The sequence below is a fragment of the Panulirus ornatus genome, chromosome 18 (assembly GCF_036320965.1).
Source record: "Panulirus ornatus isolate Po-2019 chromosome 18, ASM3632096v1, whole genome shotgun sequence".
NCBI lineage: Eukaryota > Metazoa > Arthropoda > Malacostraca > Decapoda > Palinuridae > Panulirus > Panulirus ornatus.
In genome coordinates this window covers 22,763,709-22,773,750 of record NC_092241.1, presented here as the reverse complement: position 1 = coordinate 22,773,750, position 10,042 = coordinate 22,763,709, and the positions used below count along the sequence as shown (strand labels likewise).

Below are 10,042 nucleotides of genomic sequence, written 5' to 3'. Positions count from 1 at the left end.
AAAGAGAAATATACATAAGCATACTTGTGTAAGTAGGAGAGATGGCCATTGGATTATTGGATTACGTGTTAACTGATAGGCGCGCGAAAGAGAGACTTTTGGATGTTAATGTGCTCAGAGGTGCAACTGGAGGGATGTCTGATCATTATCTTGGGGAGGCGAAGGTAAAGATTTGTCGAGGTTTTCAGAAAAGAAGAGAGAATATTGCGGTGAAGAGAGTGGTGAGAGTAAGTGAGCTTGGGAAGGGATCTTGTGTGAGGAAGTACCAGGAGAGACTGAGTAGAGGATGTAAAAAAGGTGAGAAAAAAGGACGTAAGGGGAGTGGAGGAGGAATGAGATGTATTTAGGGAAGCAGTTATGGCTTTTGCAAAAGATGCTCGTGGCATGAGAAGCGTGGGAGTTGGGCAGATTAGAAAGGGTAATTAGTGGTGGGATGAAGATGTAAGATTATTAGTGAAAGAGAAGGGAGAAGCATTAGGACAATTTTTGCAGGGAAAAATGCAAATAACCGAGAGATATATAAAAGAAAGAGGCAGTAGGTCAAGAGAAAGGTGAAAGAGGCGAAAAAGAAAGCAAATGAGAGTTGGGGAGAGAGAGTATCATTAAGATTTAGGAAATATAAAAAAGATGTTTGGATGGAGGTAAATAAAATGCGTAAGACAAGGGAACAACTGGGAACATCAGCGAAGGGGCTAATAGGGAGGTGATAACAAGTAGTGGTGATGTGACAAGGAGATGGAGTGACTGTTATGAAGGTTTGTTGATTGTGTTTGATAATAGAGTGGCAGATATAGGGTGTTTTGGTCGAATTGGTGTGCAAATTGAGAGGGTTAGGACGAAAGATTTGGTAAACGGAGAAGATGTACTAAAAGCTTTGCGGAAAGATGAAAGTAGGTAAGGCAGCGGGTTTGCATGATATTGCAGTGGGATTTAATAAATAAGGGGGTGACAGTATTGTTGATTGGTTGGTAAAGATATCTAATGTATGTATGACTCATAGTGAGGTGCCTGAGGACTGGCGAAATGCTTCCATAGTGCAACTGTACAAAGGCAAAGGGAATAAGAGTGAGTGCTCAAATTACAGAGGTATAAGTTTTTTGAGTATTTCTGGGAAATTATATGGGAGTGTATTGATTGAGAGGGTGAAAGAATGTACTGAGCATCAGACAGGGGAAGAGCAATGTGGTTTCAAAAGAGGTAGAGGAGGTGTGGATCAGGTGTTTGCTTTGAAAAATGTATGTGAGAAATACTTAGAAAAGCAAATCGATTTGTATGTAGCGTTTATGGATCTGGAGAAGGCATATGATAGAGTTGATAGAGATGCTCGATGGAAGGTATTAAGAATATATGGTGTGGGAGGTAAATTGTTTGAAAAAGTGAAAAGTTTATATTGAGGATGTAAGGCATGTGTACGTGTAGGAAGAGAGGAAAGTGATTGGTTGTCAGTGAATGTTGGTTTGAGGCAGGGGTGTGTGATGTCTACATGGTTATTTTAATTTCTTTATGAATGGGGTTGTTACGGAGGTGGATCCAAGAGTTTTTGAAAGAGGGGCAAGTATGCAGTCTGTTTTGGATGAGAGAGCTTGGGAAGTGAGACAATTGTTGTTCGCTGATGATACAGCGCTGGTGGCTGATTCGGCTGAGAAACTGCAGAAGCTGGTGACTGAAATTTGTTAAGCGTGTGAAAGAAGAAAGTTGAGAGTAAATGTGAATAAGAGCAAGGTTATTAGGTACAGTATGTTGAGGGTCAAGTGAATTGGGTGGTAAGTTTGAATGGAGAAAAACTGGAGGAAGTAAAGTGTTTTAGATATCTGGGAGTGGATCTAGCAGAGGATGGAACCATGGAAGCGGAAGTGAATCATAAGGTGGGGGAGGGGGCGAAAACTCTGGTAGCCTTGAAGAATGTTTGGAGGTCGAGAACATTATCTCGGAAAGCAAAAATGGGTATGTTTGAAGGAATAGTGGTTCCAACAATTTTGTATGGTTGCGAGGCGTGGGCTATGGATAGAGTTGTGCGCAGGAGGGTGGATGTGCTGGAAATGAGATGTTTGATGACAATATGTGGTGTGAGGTGGTGTGATCGAGTAAGTAATGTAAGGGTAAGAGAGATGTGTGGAAATAAAAGAGTGTGGTTGAGAGAGCAGGAGAGGGTGTTTTGAAATAGTTTGGTCAAATGGAGAGAATGAGTGAGGAAAGATTGATCAAGAGGATATATGTGTCAGAGGTGGGGGGAACGAGGAGAAGTGGGAGACCAAATTGGAGGTGGAAAGATGAAGTGAAAAAGATTTTGAGTGAACGGGGCCTAAACATGCAGGAGGGTAAAAGGTGTGCAAGGAATAGAATGAATTGGAACGATGTGGTATACCGGGGTCGACGTGCTGTCAATGGATTGAACCAGGGCATGTGAAGCGTCTGGGGTAGACCATAGAAAGTTCTGTGGGGCCTGGATGTGGAAAGGGAGCTGTTGTTTCGGTGCATTATTACATGACAGCTAGAGACTGAGTGTGAACGAATGGGGCCTTTGCTGTCTTTTCTTAGCGCTACCTCGCACACATGAGGGGGAAGGGGTTGTTATTCCATGTTTGGCGAGGTAGCAATGGGAATCAATAAAGGTAGACAGTATGAATTATGTACATGTGTATATATGTATATGTCTGTGTGTATATATATATATATATATATATATATATATATATATATATATATATATATATATATATATATATATATATATATATATATATATATATATATATGTATACATTGAGATGTATAGGTATGTATATTTTCGTGTATGGACGTGTATGTATATACATGTGTATGTGGGTGGGTTAGGCCATTCTTTCGTCTGTTTCCTTGCGCTACTTCGCTAACGCGGGAGACAGCGACAAAGTAAAAAAAAAAAATTATATATATATATATATATATATATATATATATATATATATATATATATATATATATATATATATATATATATATATGAATACCTCCCACGTATTCCCTGCGTGTCGTAGAAGGCGACTAAAAGAGAAGGGAGCGGGGGGCTGGAAATCCTCCACTCTCGTTTTTTTTTTTTTAATTTTCCAAAAGAAGGAACAGAGAAGAGGTCCAGGTGAGGATATTCCCTCAAAGGCCCAGTCCTCTGTTCTTAACGCTACCTCGCTATCGCGGGAAATAGCGAATAGTATGAAAAAAAAAAAAATTATATTTATATTTATTTATTTTATTTATTTTGCTCTGTCGCTTTTTCCGCGTTAGAGAGGTAGCGCAAGGAAACAGACGAAAGAATGGCCCAACCCACCCACATACACATGTATATACATACACGTCCACACACGCAGATATACATACCTATACATCTTAACGTATACATATATATATACACACACAATGACATATACATATATACACATATACATAATTCATACTGTCTGTCCTTATTCATTCTCATCGCCACCCGACCACACATGAAAATAAGAATCCCCTCCTCCCTCACATGCGCGAGGTAGCGCTAGGAAAAGACAACAAAGGCCTCATTCGTTCACACTCAGCCTCTAGCTGTCATGTAATAATGCACCGAAACCACAGCTCCCCTTCCACATCAAGATCCCACAGAACTTTCCATGGTTTACTTCAGACGCTTCACATGCACTGATTCAATCTATTGGCAGCACGTCGACCCCGGTATATCACATCGTCCCAATTCACTCTATTCCTTGCACGCCTTTCATCCTCCTGCATGTCCAGGCCCCGATCCTTCAAAATCTTTTTCGCTCCATCTTTCCACCTCGAATTTGGTCCCCCACTTCTCCTCGTTCCGTCCACTTCTGACACATATATCCTCTTGGTCAATCTTTCCTTAATCATTGTCTCCATGTGACCAAACCATTTCAAAACACTCTCTTCTGCTCTCTCAACCACACTCTTTTTCTTTCCACACATCTCTCTTACTTTATTATTACTTACTCAATCAAACCTCCTCACACCACATATTGTCCTCAAACATCTCATTTCCAGCACATCCACCTCCTCCTGACAACTCTAACTATAGCCCACGCCTACAACCATATAATACTGTTGGAACCACAATTCCTTCAAATATACCCATTTTTGCTTTCCGAGATAGTGTTCTCGACATCCACACATTCTTCAACGCTCCCAGAACATTCGACCCCTCCCCCATCCTATGATTCACCTCCGTTTCCATGGTTCGCTCCGCTGCCAAATCCACTCCCAGATATCTAAAACAAATCACTTCCTCCAGTTTCTCTCCATTTTTCAAACTTACCTCCCAATTTACTTGTCCCTCAACCCTACTGTACCTAATAATCTTGTTCTTATTCACATTTACTCTCAGCTTTCTTCTTTCACACACTTTCCCAAACTCAGTCACCAGCCTCTGCAGTTTCTCACACGAATCAGTCACCAGCGCTGTATCATCAGCGAACAACAACTGACTCACTTCCCAAGCCCTCTCATCCACAACAGACTTCATACTTTCCCCTCTATCCAAGACTCTTACATTCACCTCCCTAAAAACCCCATCCATAAACAAATTAAACAGCCATGGTGACATCAAACACCACTGCTGCAAACCTACATTCACTGAGAACCAATCAATTTCCTCTCTTCCTGTACGTACACATGCCGACATCCTTGATAAAAACTTTTCACTGCATTTAACAACTTTCCTTCCACCCTACATATTCTTAATATCTTCCACAGAGCATCTCTATCAACTCTGTCATATGCCTTCTCCAGATGCATAAATGCTACATACAAATCCATTTGCTTTTCTCAGTATTTCTTACATACATTCTTCAAAGGAAACACCTGATCCACATATCCTCTACCACTTCTGAAACCACACTGCTCTTCCCCATTCTGATGCTCTGTACATGATTTCACCCTCTCAATCAATACCCGCCAATATATTTTCCCAGGAATACTCAACAAACTTATATTTCTATGATTTGAGAACTCACTTTTATCCCCTTTGCCTTTGTACAATGGCCCTATGCAAGCATTCCTCCAATCCTTTCATACCTCGCCATGAGTCATATATACATTAAATATATATATATATATATATATATATATATATATATATATATATATATATATATATATATATATATATATATATATATATATATATATATATATATATATATATATATGTATATATATATATATATATACATATATATATATATATATATATATATATATATATATATATATATATATATATATATATATATATATATATATATATATATATATATATATATATATATATATATATATATATATATATATATATATATATATATATATATATATATATATATATATATATATATATATATATATATATATATATACATATATATATATATATATATATATATATATATATATATATATATATATATATATATATATATGTATATATATATATATATATATATATATATATATATATATATATATATATATATATATATATATATATTTATATATATATAAAGGAGAGATAGGTAATATATTTGAGAAAGAACCGGATTTTTTGGCTCTGGGTGAAATGAAGCTCAAGGGTAAAGGGGAAGAATGGTTTGGGAATGTCTTGGGATAAAAATCAGGGGTCAGTAAGAGGACAATAGCAAGGGAAGGAGTAGCACTACCCATGAAACAGGATTGGGGGTTATGTGATAGAGTGTAAGAAAGTAAACTCTAGATTGATGTGGTTAAAACTGAAAGTGGATGGACAGAGATGGGTGATTATTGGTGCATATGCACCTGGGCATGAGAAGAAAGATCATGAGAGGCAAGTGTTTTGGGAGCAACTGAGTGAGTGTCAGTAATTTTGATGCACGAGACGTGGTTATAGTGATGGGTAATTTGAATGCAGAGGCTGAGGAATGTGGCAGTTGAGGGATAATTGGTGTACTTGGGGTGTTCAGTGTTGTAAATGGAAATGGTGAAGAGCTTGTAGATTTATCTGCTGAAAGAAGACTTTCATCCCGCCGGCTTTCATCTTCTGCAAAGCTTTTACTACCTCTTCTCTGTGTACCAAATTATTCTCGCTAACCCTCTCACTTTGCACACCACCTCGACGAAAACACCCTATATCTGCCACTCTATCATCAAACACATTCAATAAACCTTCAAAAATTCTCACTTCATCTAATTCTCACATCACCATCACTTGTTATCACTTCCCCATTAGCCCCCTTCACTGATGTTCCCATGTGTTCGCTTGTCTTACGCACTTACATTCCTCATTCCAAAACACCTTTTTATTCTCCATAAAATATAATGATACTCTCTCACCCCAACTCTCATTTGCCCTCTTTTCACCTCTTGCATCCTTCCCTTGACCTCCTGCCTCTTTCTTTTTATACATCTCCCAGTCTTTGCCATTATTTCTCTGCAAAAATCTTCCAAATGCCTATCTCTGTAATTTGAGCACTCAGTTTTATCCCCTTTGCCTTTGTACAATGGCATTATGTATGCATTCCGTCAATCCTCAGGCACCTCACCATGAGTCATACATACATTAAATATCCTCACCAACCTGTCAACAACACAGTCACTCAGTTTTTAATAAATTCCACTGCAATACCATCGAAACCCGCTGCCTTGCCATCTTTCATCTTCCGCAAAGCTTTCACTACCTCTTCACTGTTTACCAAATCATTCTCCCTAACCCTCTAACTTCGCACATCACCCTGACCAAAACATCCTATATCTGCCATTCTATCATCTAACACTTTCAACAAACCTTCAAAATACTCACTCCATCTCCTTCTCACATCACCACTACTTGTTATCACCTCCCCATTAGCCCTCTCACCGATGTTTCCATTTGTTCTCTTGTTTTACGCATTCTATTTACCTCCTTCCAAAACATATTTTTATTTTCCCTAAAATTTGATGATACTGTCTCACCCCAAATCTCATTTGCCCTCTTTTTCACCTCTTGCACCTTTCTCTTGACCTCTTGCCTCTTTCTTTTATACATCTCCTAGTCATCTGCACTATTTCCCTGCAAGACTCGTCCAAATGCCTCTGTCTTCTCTTTCACTAATAATTTTACTTCTTCATCCCACCACTCACTCCTCTTTCTAATCTGCCCACCTCCCATGCTTCTTATGCCATAAGCATCTTTTGTGCAAGCCATCACTACTTCCCTAAATACATCCCATTCCTCCCCCACTCCCCGTACGTCGTTTGCTCTAACCTTTTTCCATTTTGCACTCTGTCTTTCCTGGTACTTCCTCACACAAGTCTCTTTCCCAAGCTCACATATTCTCACCACTCTCTTCACCCCAACATTCTCTCTTCTTTTCAACATCCAAAAGTCTCTCTTTTGCGCGCCTATCAATTAACACGTAATCCGCATGGAGAGAATGAGTAAGGAAAGATTGACCAAGAGGATATATGTGTCAGAGGTGGAGGGAACGAGGAGAAGTGGGAGACCAAATTGGAGGTGGAAAGATGGAGTGAAAAAAATTTTGAGTGATCGGGGCCTGAACATGCAGGAGGGCGAGGGGCGTGCAGGGAATAGAGTAAATTGGAACGATGTGGTATACCGGGGTCGACGTGCTGTCAATGGATTGAACTAGGGCTTGTGAAGCGTCTGGGGTAAACCATGGAAAGTTGTGTGGGACCTGGATGTGGAAAGGGAGCTGTGGTTTCGGTGCATTATTACATGGCAGCTAGAGACTGAGTGTGAACGAATGTGGCCTTTGTTGTCTTTTCCTAGCGCTACCTCGCACACACGAGGGGGGAGGGGGTTGTTATTCCATGTGTGGCGAGGTGGCGATGGGAATAAATAAAGGCAGACAGTATGAATTATGTACATGTGTGTATATGTATATGTCTGTGTGTGTCTGGGGAAGAAACTGATGGTGCTCATGTTCTAGTGGATGCTCTTGTTCAGCAAGGTGTTAGATATATGTTTGGAATAGTGGGAATTCCTGTTGTCGAAACAGAAGTGGCAGCTCAGCAAGCAGGTATTAAGTACATTGGGATGCGTAATGAACAAGCTACATGCTATGCTGCCCAAGCTATAGGTTACTTGACGGGAATGCCTGGGGTGTGTTTGGTTTTGTTAGGTCCAGGACTTCTCCACACAATTGGAGGTTTGGCAAATGCTCAGACAAACTGCTGGCCATTGTTGGTGATTGGTGGCTCCAGTGACCAAGAGCAAGAAGGCCTAGGGGCCTTTCAGGAGTGTCCACAGGTTGAGTCATGTGGCATCTATTGCAAATACTCAGCCCGACCTCCAAGAATTGATACTATACCATACCACGTGGGAAAAGCTATTAAGTGCACAATTTATGGACGAGCCGGTGCTGCATACCTAGATTTACCTGGAAATCTCATAGCTGAGAGAGTAGATGAGTCACTGATTTTTCAGCATCCCAAGTGTCCCCCACCTCCAATATCTCTAGCATCAACAGACTCCGTCTTGGAGGCAGTTGCACTGCTTTGTGGTGCTCAGCGTCCTCTGGTGGTGGTAGGGAAGGGTGCTGCCTATGCCCGTGCTGAAGAACAGATCCATTGTTTGTTAGAAAAGACTGGTATACCCTTCTTACCTACACCAATGGGCAAAGGAGTTGTACCCGATGACCACCCTTTGTGTGTGGCTCCTGCTCGCACCAAAGCATTGTTGGAGGCTGATGTGATTCTGCCTCTTGGAGCAAGATTGAATTGGACTCTTCATTTTGGTCGCCCTCCACGATATGCATCAGATGTAAAGTTTATACATGTGGATTTATGTTCTGAGGAGTTCCACAACAGTGTGAATGGAAGTGTTGTTTTGCTAGGTGACTTAAGGGCAGTTTGTGGCCAGCTCCAAGAAGCAGTACCAGGAACTCTTGTTGCCTCACACTCACCTTGGTGGTCTCAACTTCAAAAGAAAGTGCAGGACAACAAAAGCATTAGTACTAAAATGGCCCAGGATATTTCAGAACCTTTGAAGTACTACGCAGTACTTCATCACCTGCACCAGCTGTTACCACATGATTGTATTATTGTCAGTGAAGGAGTCAATACCATGGACATTGGACGGACTATTTTGCTCAACAAATTTCCGCGCCACAGACTGGATGCAGGTACTTTTGGTACAAATGGGTGTTGGTCTTGGTTATGCCATTGCAGCAGCCTTATTGGCACAAGACCATGCTCCAGGCAAGCGAATCATATGTGTTAAAGGAGATTCTGCTTTTGGTTTTAGTGGTATGGAAATGGAAACAATTTACCGCTAAAAACTACCCATCATAGTCATCATTGTAAACAATAATGGCATCTACAGTGGTTTGGACAAGGAACTGCTCAATGAAATAAGAGATGGAATGGATGCTGCTATTGCAAATCCACCAACATCACTTCTCCCAACTGTACACTATGAATGCATGGCTTCAATGTTCAGTGAAACTGGTTTCTTCTTTGAGTCTGTCCCTGAACTGCAAGAGGCAGTTAGTCAGGCTCTTGAAGAGGAAAAAAAGGCTTCACTTATTAATGTGATGATCATCCCTGCAGCTCAATGCAAAGTTCAAGACTTTGACAGGCTGACACGCTCCAAACTTTAAGTCAGAAGAATATGATGCATTTGCATTTCAAAATAACAACAACATGTGAATGAATAATTGTTTCGTATTTTTCCTTGTGTTCACAAAAAAGGATTGACTGAATCCTTATTGGCTTTATACATAACTTTTTGGCTTTTGTGGGAAAGCAGCAGATTTATTTTAACTAAATTTGATAACATTATATTCTAAAGTATTATTAGGGATTTATCCCTGGGGATAGGGGAGAAAGAATACTTCCCATGTATTCCTTGCATGTTGTAGAAAGCGACTTAAAGGGGAGGGAGCGGGTGGATGGAAATCCTCCCCTGTAATTTTCTTTAATTTTGCAAAAGAAGGAACAGAGAAGGGGGCCAGGATATTCCCTTAAAGGTCCAGTCCTCTGTTCTTAACGCTACCTCGCTAACGTGGGAAATGGCGAATAGTTTGAAAGAAAAGAA

The 10,042-nt window shown here is 40.1% G+C and overlaps 1 pseudogene; it reads left to right on the top strand.

Moving 5' to 3' along the window:
- The first annotated feature begins 7,858 nt into the window (after nt 1-7,858).
- LOC139754931 (2-hydroxyacyl-CoA lyase 1 pseudogene) lies at nt 7,859-9,605 on the top strand (annotated as a pseudogene).
- Nucleotides 9,606-10,042: the final 437 nt, after the last annotated feature.